This window comes from Panthera onca, chromosome B1, assembly GCF_046562875.1.
Source record: "Panthera onca isolate mPanOnc1 chromosome B1, mPanOnc1 haplotype 2, whole genome shotgun sequence".
NCBI lineage: Eukaryota > Metazoa > Chordata > Mammalia > Carnivora > Felidae > Panthera > Panthera onca.
The window spans coordinates 134,189,106-134,202,511 of NC_138342.1; the positions used below are offsets into that span (position 1 = coordinate 134,189,106).

At 41.0% G+C, this 13,406-nt stretch overlaps 1 protein-coding gene, 1 long non-coding RNA gene and 1 pseudogene across 3 annotated transcripts in view; 2 read left to right on the top strand and 1 right to left on the bottom strand.

Annotated features, from left to right (window-relative positions):
* Positions 1–13,406, bottom strand: part of PDGFC (platelet derived growth factor C) — a 204,180-nt gene that overhangs the window by 176,434 nt on the left and 14,340 nt on the right. The gene's annotated exons all lie outside the window — the stretch shown is intronic.
* On the top strand, positions 84–1,263 carry LOC132692817 (large ribosomal subunit protein eL28 pseudogene; annotated as a pseudogene).
* On the top strand, positions 12,173–13,107 carry LOC132691987 (uncharacterized). The gene is made up of 2 exons (XR_009616120.2): positions 12,173–12,630; positions 12,806–13,107. It is a non-coding gene; the product is annotated as an uncharacterized LOC132691987 (long non-coding RNA).

The following is a 13,406-nucleotide window of genomic DNA, read 5'->3' on the forward strand; positions in this document are numbered from 1 at the left end:
GTGTCCACTGGTACCTAGTTAGAACAGTTAACAAACGGTAGCCTGAAGACTTTTAACACATAAACAACAGGCCAAAGACCAAGATGCGTGTCCAGACCTACAGGTGAGAGTTTTGGCCTTGCTCCTTACAATCCATTCACATCTCCTCATTTCCAGTCCGCCTGCAATTCTAACAGCTCCAACTGCAAAATATATCCAAAATCTCACTGACCACTTACCTATTTCATGCTGGTCTAAGACACCAGGATGGCGTGTCTTCCCGTCCCCCACTCATGCCAGCAGAAATAATCATCCCTATAAAATGCATCACTCGTCTGCTCAGCTCACTCCGGCTCCCCAGCTGTGCCCCATCTTGCCAGCCACACTCTTCTCTTAGGGTCTTGCCACTCCCCACGGGCCCTGCCGGTAAGGCCTTCTCCCCCATCTATCTCCTCAGCTCCAAGGTCAAAGGCACCTCGGTGGGCTTTTTCCATTTCCAGGCGCAGTAGTGAGAGGACTACTAGGAGATATCTAGGAATTCTAGCTGCCGCCACGTCCACCCACTGCAACGGATGGTGGTGCGGAACTGCTCCCGCTTCCCGATGAGGAGGATCCAGCGGGCACGCGGCACCGAGCCCCATAACCTGAAAGCTTGCAACTTCCGCTACAACAGGCTGATTCCCCTCGAGCCCGTGAGGGTGGAGCCGCCGGCCGGCTGAAGACAAAGGCGTGGTGGTCGTGGATCAGAGATCCGGCCAGCGAAAACCCGCCACCTCCTACGTGCAGACCACCATGGGCCACCCCCAGCAGCATCAGGCACCAGTGGGGCCCAGGTCTGCCCTTGGCTGCCATTCTCAGAGCCGGAGCCATCCTGGCAGCCACAGCCTGGAATGGTGAAGAGGAAGCAGGCCCGCCCACCAAGAGCTCCTGAGCACCTGCCCCTCACCTCCAAAGCAACGAAGACGTCAACCACCTCAAACAAGTCACCTGAGTGGCCCCCCCCCCCCCCGCCCAGGGCTTACTTGAATATTCTTTGCTTGTATTACCTCACAATGTTCTCTAACCAGACACACTCCCGGTCTCCCAATACACAACACTGATCATATTCTCTTCTACTGACAGTTCACTTATGTATGCTATTTGTCATCTTCCTCTCCTCCCTCAAGTGTAAACTCAATGAGGTCACAGGTTTTGTACGTTCTGTCCACAGCTGTATCGCCCATGTCTAGCATCCTGCTGCATACGTAATAAATGCTCAATGTTCTCATTGAAAGAACAAACGAGCAGGGGGCATCCTATTCACCCCTAGACAAATAAATAGTCTAGATATTTCCAGTATTTCAAGACACACATATATAGCTTCCACAGGGAAAACTTAAGACAGCAAAATGCTTTCTCCTATTAAAAAAAAAAAAAAAAAACAAAAAAACAAAAAAACAAAAAAACTAAATCAAAACCCAAAGATTTAAAAGAAAAAAAAAACTAAACTCCAATTTATAGAAGCTGAACAATTGCTATCTTTTTCTCAAAGCAGGGGCAAAAAAAAAAAAAAACCTTCATAAATGTATGAGTTTGTTAATTAAAGAGATTGTCCCATCTCCCTTAAGAGGCCATTCTCCCTTACTGTGACAGTCCAGCTCAAGGAGTGGATGTGATGACCTTGTACGAATGAAATTGCAGGGGCCGACTGACAGAGCAATTACTCATTTGGCCAGGAAGATGGCTAACACTCATAATCTTGCAAAAAGCACCTCGGGAATTTTAATGACCACACAGACTCAACAGTTTAGTTTCACTTCTAACCTGAAAACTATCCAGTACTGTCCTCTGTTATCATAACAGAGGTGCTCATGAGTTCAGTATGACTCTTGAAGCACCTGGGCCCTTATCAGAAGGATTCCAGCCCTCTGCTGCCACAAGCTAGCCACGTCTCACCCAAACCAACTGCTGAACACTAAGAAATCAGAATTCACATTCTGTCTTCTTCTCATATTTGGTTGCTAATATCATTCCAACGACATCATGCTTTAATCTTCTTGTAAACTGTGGAGCATGCATTTTGTTTATGAAAAAAACTGGACAAAGTAGGTTATGTCCTCCCACCTATTAAAACAGCCTACAGAGGGGCGTCTGGGTGGCTCAGTCGGTTAAGCGTCCGACTTCAGCTGAGGTCATGATCTCGCGATCCATGAGTTCGAGCCCCGCGTCGGGCTCTGTGCTGACAGCTCAGAGCCTGGAGCCTGTTTTAGATTCTGTGTCTCCCCATCTTTCTGACCCTCCCCTGTTCATGCTCTGTCTCTCTCTCTCTGTCTCAAGAAAATAAATAAACGTTAAAAAAATTAAAAAAAAAAAACAGCCTACAGAATATGCAGATAGGAGTACGGTGAGTCCTGCAGAAAGTACTACTTAATATTATTCACCTCTGACAAAGAAGATACGGAGAAAATAATTTTTAAAACTCAAGAAATCTGAAGTGAAAGGCTGAAGTCTCTCCTTATCTGCCACCTAGAACACTGAACATGTTCTCGGGTTGAGGCAAAAATAATAGCTCTGGTTTCACAGCATATGGTAAACAAACTACCCGGAAATACAAGATGTATAAATCGGAAAAAGAGACCAACCCATTTGGAAGCATACGACACAATATTTCACCCAAGATGATTTCATTTGCTTCGCAATGAAAATTATAAACTGAGTAAGCCAGAGCAAGGTTTTTACCTGGTTTGACAAAAGGCCTTGATACTATTTCTTCGTTTAGTGAGCACGGTATTTGTTAAAGGACGAATCCGTTTTCTGAGCAACAAGTGAGCTCAAAACTGCCAAAGCACTGAGGGAAGAGCTCCTGCCTTCTCTCAAACGTTCACCTATTTATCAACAAGACAACCTGAACGGAGCATGTTGGACCGAGCCCGACAGAGCCCAGCACAGAGAGCTACACTTGTGTTCTGTTCCTGCTTCCAAGATCTACATGACTAAGAAAATGACTTCACCTCTGGGAAAACAAGGCAGGGAGGACTTCACGAGACCATACCTACGTCGCTCCCGGGGGCACGTTCCCAATTTTTTTAAAGACTCTGCGAGCCCTGAAACTTTCCAGAACAAAAGCATTAAAAAGACATCTTCACGTTCATTTCAGAATGCTTGAAGTAATGTTTACAATTACTTTGGTGAAGAGGGTAGAGGGCCAGAGTAATGTCTGTTCCAAAGCTGAGAAGGGCTGGACGCAGGAGCGTGCGTGTGCATCACCCGGCTCCAACTCTCTCATAGCACAGTGGTCATGAGTCACCATTACGAATCTTAAACTGCATAAGGAAAGGAGGGCAGCAGAATGAAACAAAAGGAATCGCCCTTGGATCTCTTAGGATTCTTGACACCAGGAAGTAAACAGGGCAGAAGACCAATGGGGAAATAAAGGAGGAACACACACAAGGCCCTGACTAGTGATCTCCTATTATGGATCTGTGTATATACACACAGCAGTGGCCCCCCAGGCCTCTGCCGTGGATGTTCCCTACCCTCCACAGTTTACACACAGGGTTGCTTTGGCACTCCCTTCCCTACTCAAAGCTCCAAATTTACTTCCCTCCTCAAAACTCCCTTTTAATGTAGAGTTCTCCCTTGAGACGATCCTAGTCTCAGAGGTCAATGCACTTTGAGGGGTTCTGGACTCTGCAGACAGAAGTTTTCACCTGAGACATGAAACCATAATAATTAAACACCAAAATGAAGGCATGACGACGAAGGATACGAGCAATATGAGAAAAATGAGATGCAGGAAACAAAACATGTAGTTTTTCGTTACTTTGTGGGTTTTGTTTATTTGGGTTTTTTATTTGTTACTTCTTTCATTTCTTATGTGTTAGATGAACCTATCATGGGTGAAATCCCAAAATGTGAGCCTCGGTTGAGGTGTAATTTCAATCACAAGTATAAAAAAACAAAGTCTTCACCACTCGTCTTTTTTTTTTTTTCCTTTCCCTTAACTGAAAGTTTAGTGTCATAAATGCAGCTATAGTATTTCTTCCAAAAATGAAATAGTATTATTCCTTAGAGGAGAATTTCCTACCTGCTTTACACCTGGGGTCTGAAATAATTTTTACTCTTGAATTTCTAAAAGGCTCACCGAACAGATGAGCTTACATACTGCAAAGCGCGTGAGCATGCAGCCCCAGGGTTAATGCAGTACAGGCAGAAGCTGCCTGATTTCCATGAGGGACCAGGTGCTGGTACGCCTGAAGGATACACCGTACTTAGAAAGTCAAGTAACGTGCGGTTTCTCAATCCACCAGGCTCGATAAATGTGATTGGCAAGCATCTGTATGGTCAATACAGACCCTGGCTCACAGTGCGATATAGAACGCAGCTGCAAAGGAAGGCAGGGGTTTGATTTTGGGTTTTTATCATGGTTTATATCACACTCTTAAAGCCTGTGGTGTGCAAACAAATGGCATGTTCCAGATGTTTCCAGCAAGTGTACGGGGGAAAAAAACACCCCATAATATTTTCTTGATCTTTCAGGCTTAAGAGCAGGATGTACAGACTACACGCTAAGCTTTTTTTTTTTAAAAAAAGGAAAGAAACAAAAGAAAAAAGAAGAAAATCCCATATGGTGCCAAATGTTGGCAGCTATCTTCTTTCTTCCCAGACAAAACTCTTAGGTCTTATGAAAACAACATTTCCTGCAAAGTGCCAAAAACAACACAGATAATTGTTGTGATGGCTCTCCTCACCGGCTGCCGCAACAGCCTTACTGCTTTGCTTATCCACATCTAGCCTCTGGGATAAAATTAAGAGTCAACTTTAAATCTTAACCCCAAAGGGCCACCTTTCAGAATGCCATCTCCTAAGCTTCTAAAAAACAAGTCTTGCATTTTAGGTGCTTTCCTTTAGAATAGAAGAAAAGGCTATTGTTTGTATTTGCCCCCCTTCCTCACTGTTTAAATTAGGCTTAGAATCTGCACAGCCTTGTTTCTATGACAGAAATAGTATAGATTGTTATGGAAAATTTAGCAAATCCTAAATGTATTTTAGGAAATAAAATATCAACACCCCCACTGCTCCCCTACAGCCCCTCTAGACAAAATTCTAATAACATTTGACTATACTTCATTTTAGTCTTTCTACTTATGTGGAAAGATGTATGTGGGCACGCATAAAAATATTTACAATGCTACTGTCACCCTGCTTCTTCACTTAGCGTAGTGTGAGCGTTTTCCCAAGAGGACACCACATTTTGATCACCACCCTAAATCCCATGAGTAACAACAACTGTGTATAATTCACAGCATTTCTCGTGGGAGGTTTATTACTCTACTGACCAACACGGGACCAGTGTCAAATTCACCGATGGCATGTGTAGCTGAAATATGAGAAAGGTGAGAAGAGATTACAGGGTGGAAGAATGGAAGCCCAAGTGCCCATCTCAAAACACGTTCAGTTCCTTGGCGATTTCTTGTTCTTGTTAAGAACCAAAAAGAGACAAATTTATTCTCTGGAATCCTGATATTAAGAAGGCTTTGAAAGATCCATGATTATTCCTTTAAATGCTCAAGCCATTGAAATGTGTGTACAATATAGAAAATGGGCCATTTAATTTGAATAATGAAGAGAAGTTAAAAAGCATTCATTACTTTCTGCCTAAGGGTGTGATCTCCTTGATTAACATGCGCACTAATGGGAAAGAAGCTAATGTTCACTTGTTTTTTCCTTCAGAGCATTAATACCATTTGAGTTGGTCATTAAGGAGTAATCACACACACACACACACACACACACACACACACTCACATACTTACACACACACACACACACACACACACACACAGTCTGTGCTGCGATGTTTCTTTATAACAAACCAGCCTCAGGAAATTATTAATGAGGGGTTAGGAGGTTACACAGCAGTTAAACCCAAAAGAATGTGCAGAGAGAGAACTACCTATTCAGAATTGTTGGGGAGGACTGGCAGTTTGAAAAGGAATTCCTTCCTAGCCAAGAAATTTTCTATATTGTGCAAAGCCAAAATAAAGTGAGTCATAACACTTCACATTTCCTAACTGGATATTACTAGAATGACCTCGGATTTTCTACGGAAATCAAGAATGCCACAAATGAGGATGTAGACTGTTTCGCCCTGCCCCTCCTCCCTACCCTGTTTGAGGAAATATCTGAGATGGTATAGATCCAGTCCTGGCAGAAACTATTAAAAACCGGATGACATATTATTTGTAACTGTCAGCTTTACCTACAGGAGAAGAAGGAGTGGACCAGAAAATAAAAATAGCTTTGCTCAGAGGTACAAAAGCACCAGCAACCACACACCACCAGCACCCCCATGCCCCTTTTCTAGAACATACAGGTTATTAGAAAAAGCCAACTGTTATATCTGACCGTTATGAAGGGATGCCACCCCAAAATATGCCGCTTTGGCAGAAGGATCATTTTGAGCCTACGGCGAGTGAGAATCAACAAATGCAGGAAAAGTTCTCTGTCTTCCCCTTATCTGCCTAAAAGCAGAGCATAAATTTCCCTTTGTGAAGGTGGCATAAATTATTTTTAACTAATCTCTACGCTCAACATGGGACTCGAATTTACAACCTGGAGATCAAGAGTCACATGCTCCACCAAGTGAGGCGGCCAGGCGCCCCTTCCCCATGTGTTTTAGAGCCAATAATTCTCCCACAGTTTATAGTCCTTTGCTAAAATGGTATATAAGCCTCTGAGTCTAACTGCTACGTTGAGCTCTTCATTCCTTTCTGTAAAGCCCTTGTCCACAGAAAACTAAAAATATTAACCAAATCTATATGCCTTTTTTTCCTGATAATTTGACTTCTGTCAGTTAAATTCAAATACAACAGAACCTGAAAGGGTAGAAAAAAGGATTTTTTTTTGCCTTTTTCCCCCGCCCCCACAATTCACTAGGAAACTTGAAGAGCAGTGCTGCAATTGGAAACATTCTACTTACTTTCACAGATATATAGATCTTTGAAATTTAGAACTGTTGAATTGCTAAACGGCTTTACAAATTCATGGAATGAAAAATTCAGTCAATGATAAAAACTGGCAAAGATTTCAGAATAAAAATGTCAACTGATATGTCATTAAGTGGGCATAAGTTAACCAGGACTCCTGAGTGGTTTCTTGTTGCGGGTCTTGATATTAACCTGTCAAATACAATTCAAATGGTAAATAATAATGAAAAGAAGGAAATCCCTGCCCCGGTACCAGAGCCAGCCTTAGTTTCGTAATACTAACCTAGCCAGAGAAAGGTCTTTCTCAATTTAGCCAAAATCTGAGCCTGGAGATCCACACTCCATCTGGTTGGAGAGATTAAAATCCTTGCTTTCTACTGAAGATTCACTGCAAGAAGGTTCAAAGCAAATCATTCTTAAATCCACCAACGTACTTAAGGCCCCTAACATGCCCCACATTTAAAATCTCTGGGCCATTTCAAGCATAAATTTTAGGGGAAAGAGACTGCCAGTGAAGGTCTAAATTGGTAGAAAAAAAAGAAATCCTTCTCCCAGGAATATTCTTCTGCTTCAGACTTCCTTCCCCAAAAAATTGTATAACGACAACGATTGGTCACATTAGCTGACTTGCTGTGTAACCTGTTTTAATACGGCCACTGAAACGAAACAAAAAATGTCCTGTTTATAACATGAGGCATTATACATTTAGGCAAAAGCATGAATCTGTTGGCTTTTAAAATGCAGGGTTTTCAAATAATCAAAACTTCTTTTTTTCCTAGAGCATTTACTAAATATCTCATTTCACCAACATCCTCTTTGCACTTAAATAAACAAGGTATTTTCCATAAAATATAAGAGGAATCATGAAGCAGTCAGAAACAAAGAATCTCAAGTCACAATATAATGATGGAGTTAGCCTAAATTATAGGTTAGTTAGTACACACAGACCTAGGATGACACTACCAAGTTTCTTAGGAAATGTAATATTTATTTATTGTCAGTTATCACTGAGGGAGATAGTAATTATTCATTACTATGTAGAAAATCAAATAGAAATCTTCAAGAACATTTAAGTGAAAGTGTATTTTCTGTTATTCACTAAAATTATTGACAGCATTGACTCAATCTAATCATGTTTTAAGACAAAAACAATTCTTCAACTTGGCATCTATTACAGTACAAAGAGCTAAGTCATATACAAAATGGAAAAATCAATTTTGGCAGCTAGACGAGAATGGAAACTGCACAGGCCAGGTTTCTCTAGCTCTTAAGACCCGTCTGATACATGAGATACCTAACACCAAACATTCAATAAATTGATCCACTAATAAACTGCAAAAGTCAGTGATCTTCCTCAAATTTCTAGTACACAACCAAGGAAATTTCCTCGGTATTTTTGTATTAATCTGCACAGGATTCAAACAGTTTTTTTTTTCCAGCACCAATATAAGACATGAAAAGATCTGTGAAAAATCTGTGATCATTGAAAAATCCGTAGGCATAAAAACAACTGAATAATTAGGTCTGAGAAAAAAATAGTAAAGGAAAGTTTGTTTTCTGTTTTGTGTATAAGACAATCGTTTGCAAAGAAAACATGCTGAATTTTGTCTTTTTAAGGAAACACCAAAGGAAACCTTAATAATAAATGTTTGGAGTACCAAAAAAGAGCCGAAGCACAATGTTTAAATTACTGAACTCAAAAAATAAAATAACTTCTTACATACCTTGGATTCTATCCCATAGTAAAAGAAAGATTTACATAGTCAAGCTTCATTTGTTCACATGAGACTTACTCTTAAGAAATGATTTTATCCTATAAATGAGAAGACCTCCCTGCCTTCACAAAAGATTGCCACTTGCAGTCATCAGTTGTGAAAAATTTCTGCTTGATAGCATGATGGTTATATGACCGTCTCTCAAAACCCTAAAGAGCCAATCTATTAAAAACATCCAGGAACTGGGTTCTTGTCCAGACTGTTTTCTAGATTAGAGTCCCCGCTACAGTGGAATCAGGAGGAATCTGGAAAAAATCTGGGACTTTCAAAAGGGTCATTAAGAAAGCATTAACACCCTAATGTCATATCCACCAGCAAAGGTGACTCACTAGCTCCTACCAAACCTACTCCCCACTGTAATTTTTGAATTATCTTTGTCACTTACATTGCTGTACAAGTGCATCATGTGTTAGAATATACATTTCTAGATATCTTTGGTCAAAGTAGAGAAATACGATGTATTCTCAACAGGGCTTCTGAAACTTTATTGTTCTTAAAAATCTTACCAGATGGTATTACTTTAAAAGTTGCCATAAAAAGACATAAAGTATGCCCTCCTGCCAAAAGTATGTATTCTGTTTTTTTTTTTTTCCAAATTGGTGAAACCTTGGTTTTCTAATAGCATGAGTAAGACACGAGAAATGAAAGATTGAGAATTACCCATCTATCTGTGTTCACTCTCAGTAACCAATACATCTAACTCCCCCAGCACAGGAACTGAGAATATTAGGATACAACTGCCTGAATAAACTGTATATGGAAGCACAAAGTCAGTTTTCAGCCCTGCTATCTGCCACCCCTGCTAATTCGGGATGACTGCAAAACGAATATAAGTGAAGATAATTCACTTTCCCTCACAGAGATGAATAAAATGAATATAAAAACAAACAGACTGGTCTCTGAGAGTCCTGAACAACCGTGTTGCCTTAAATCTACTGAGAAACTTGGGCATAACCCTCTGTAGTCTGGGTACCGTACTTATGTAAATCACAGAGGGTATGGTTTTAATTTGGTTGTGACACCATAAATATTGGCATACTGAACATGTGCTTACTGCCATGAATTTTGAACTCTCTCTCTCCAGGGGCTGCTTCTGTTTTGTCCACATGCCAGAACTAAGGACTACTTGCCCATAATCTCATATGATCAGAGCTGAGAAAATCGACTTTATTTCCAAGAAAAAAATAAATACATCCTTTGAATGATTTTTTGAAATAATGACTTTTCCAAGATTTTTGCTTTCCCGGGGATAAATCACAGTTGTCAGTCTCAAAAGCCGAAAACAAAAAAAGGAAAAGCAAACTGAAAATAAGCAAGCACATGAGGATAAATCTCACATCCACTAGAAAGAACAGAAGGAGGAAATACTTCAAAATAAAAATAAGCTAAAGTTTTGAAAACAGACTTTTGATAGTCATGCTTTTCTTAAACTGATTGCAATAAACGCTATCATAAAGTTCCCTGTTTAAAAATAAGTTTCCTGGAAATGATACATTTCTTCTTCTTGTTGAGGAAATAACATTCTAAACAGTCATCATTATAATTTTGCTAATAATGTTCTTTGTACATTCATTTTACTCAGTCTAAGCAGAAAGATTAGGAGTCCTTCCAGTGTGTCCCCTTTTAGTTCCTCAAAATGAAGCCAGACATCAGTTACATCCCTCAGTTGTGAAATAAAGCATATGACCTCTTTAGAGCCTATCAGTGATGACCTGGGAGACCAGATGTCAACGCTACAACAGAACCGGCTGTGTTGGGTCCAAGTGGGCTGTTTTCACTTCACTTAAAAAGATCTACCATCTAAGGAGACACTAAGCTAAAGATTATTTAACATTTTATTTTCTGACACTTGAAAATGATGGAAGAAAAGGCACATACAGAACTAGAATTTAAGGTAGAAAGTGGCAAGTTCTGCAATATCCTGGGAGTTTAGGGCAGGCACACATGTCAGACTAGTGAAACACACAGGATTTGTAGAGGCAGCAGCAATCGGGCTGGACCTTAAATACACATAGGCTTTGAACAGACAGAGTGAAAGAGGGATGATAGTTACCTGATGGTTACCCTTCCCATCTCCCCACAGGCAGTAACTGGTCCATTAGTCATTATTTGATATCTGGACTATTGCCAATGCCTTTAAACTGGTATCCTTGTCCCTCACTTCTCTGTATTTTACAATCATCCTGCTATACTTTTTTTTCTTTTTTTGGAAGCAAAAAAAACACAAAAAACAAAAAACAAAAACAACCAAAACCAAACCTAAATCAGATCATTCAATGAATAGTTACTGATCTGTTACAGATACAAGAATACGAAAATGGGGGGAAAGACAGGCCACTACCACTAGAAGCTGGTGCAGAAAGCGTGCAGCCTTCTCCCTAGGACCTCGAACATGATGTCTAAACACACTCCTTAGTATATCACACAGAGTTCTTCACAATCAATGAGTAATTTTTTCAATCTTATTTTCCAAAAAACAGAGCTGATTTTTCAAAAGACTTCATTCATGCTTTCCTACAAGTCTATGACTTTTGCTTCGAATCCTCTTACTTTCTAGGGAACCATCCTTCAAGACCCAATTAAGAGAAGGCCTCACCCGAAGCCGTTCACGACCAGGATACGGAACATCTCTGGGCTCCTTCAGCATACTAAGCCTACCCCTGTCTCTAGTGTAGGAAAAGCCACATTTGGTTGTCACCATCAGGACTCAAAAACCTGCGTTTTGTTCTCTGTTTTCAGGATGTGCCATGGTAACTAGAACACAAGGCATGTGATATTTATTGGAATGAACTGACTTCTGGGTTAAAAGAGTTCCAAGATCAGAGGCATGGAGTCATCTCTGCGGTGAGCAGAGATCAGCTCTGTGCAATCTTTTCACTGGAAAGATTGAGGTGAGATCACAGCAGACCTTGAGAACACCCAAGCAGGCCCTCATTACTCAACGTTTGGTCCTCAGCCCAGCAACAGCAGCATCTGGAAGCTTGCTACAATGCAAATTCTCTGGCCCCACCAACCACCTACAAAATCAGAATGTGCATTTTAATAAGGTCCCCAGCTCATGTGTACACACGTTCAAGTTTGAGAAGCACAAGCATATCTGGGTGGCCCAGTCAGTTAAGTGTCTGACTCTTGATTCCAGCTCAGGTCATGATCTCACAGTATGTATATGAGTTTGAATCCCACATCAGGCTCTATGCTGATGGCACAGAGCCTCCTTAGGATTCTGTCTCTCCCTCTATCTCTCAAAATAAATAAACTTAAAAAAAATAAAATTTCCAAAAAAAAAAAAAAAAAAAAGATTGAGAAGCACTGAGTAAACACAACCAGAACTCTATTACAGGATGATTATCCTATATCAGCCTCTTTTATATGATCCATCGAGGGGGGGGGGGGAGGGGGGATGGAAAGAGCCTCTTAAGGAAGAATAAGGACATTTATGCAACAGTTTAGGTGACCAGCACCCGACCAGGGGTGATGACAGGGAGAATGCAGAAATTACAAATACCAACATAATTACTTTACTCAAAAATAGAAATGTTTTCATTCATTAGCCTGACGATAAGTCTGTGCGTGTTTAATGGACCATATTCCACATTTTAAATGTTTGTGAAGGAATCCTATTTAAGCAGAACAGAGACTTCGTTTGAAGTGGCGTTCTCAGATTTGGAATCCTGAAAGCAAGCCCCGGACAAAGGGAGTCCTCGGAACATACGGGTACCTGAATTCTAGAATGGATGGCACTGAGGGGCCAGCAGGATGGGTACAGTTACACCACAGCGATAGTAAGACGTTCATGGGAAATGGCCAGGAGCTACTCCCTGAAGGTGGAATCCCTCAGACACATCAAAACTCCTGCCTCCTCCCGCCAGCTGCTTTCCCAGACAGAATCCACTCAGCAGCAGACCTGGGTAGGTAGTGAAGACATTTGGAGTTTTAACTGCCAAAGGCCTGGGCAATCTTATTTCTAAATCATAGGGTGTTTACATTTGAAACCACTCTCAAACTCAGCGTCTCTTAAGGGTGAGTTGAAAAACCATGTCTTTTTTTTCCTTTTAATTTGTTTAATGTTTATTTATTTTTGAGAGAGAGAGAAAGAGAGCAAGGAGAGGAGGAGTGGAGAGAGAGAGAGAGGGAGACACAGAATCTGAAGCAGGCTCCAGGCTCCAAGCTGTCAGCACAGAGCCTGACACGGGGCTCGAACTCACGAACCTCGAGATCATGACCTGAGCCGAAGTCGGATGCCTAACCTCCTGAGCCACTCAGGTGCCCATGAAAAACCATGTCTTATAGAAATATCCATACTGGAACAGGGGAAGATTTTCCCTGTTCAATAAAACTCAGGAACAACAAAAATAAAGTTGCATTTTTGATCAAGACTCAATCAATGGTCATGGTTATTCAACAAACCAGTTCCACGCACACGTTGCCAATGGTTATAGGAACATAAAAGATTCCCCACGATCGAAGCACACACAATCCTCAGGACACAGCCTCTCTGGGGAGTGCGGAATACACACACCGAGGTATATTCTTCTCTTGAGCAAACAATAGGTGTACCTTGAACCCCCCCAACAATTTTCTGCAGTCTTAATAGCTGTTAAAAAAAAACAAAAACAAAAACAAAAACAAAAAACCTGTGTGGTGCTTGCAACAGATGCTAGAGTTTCCGCAGCAGAGATCCCAG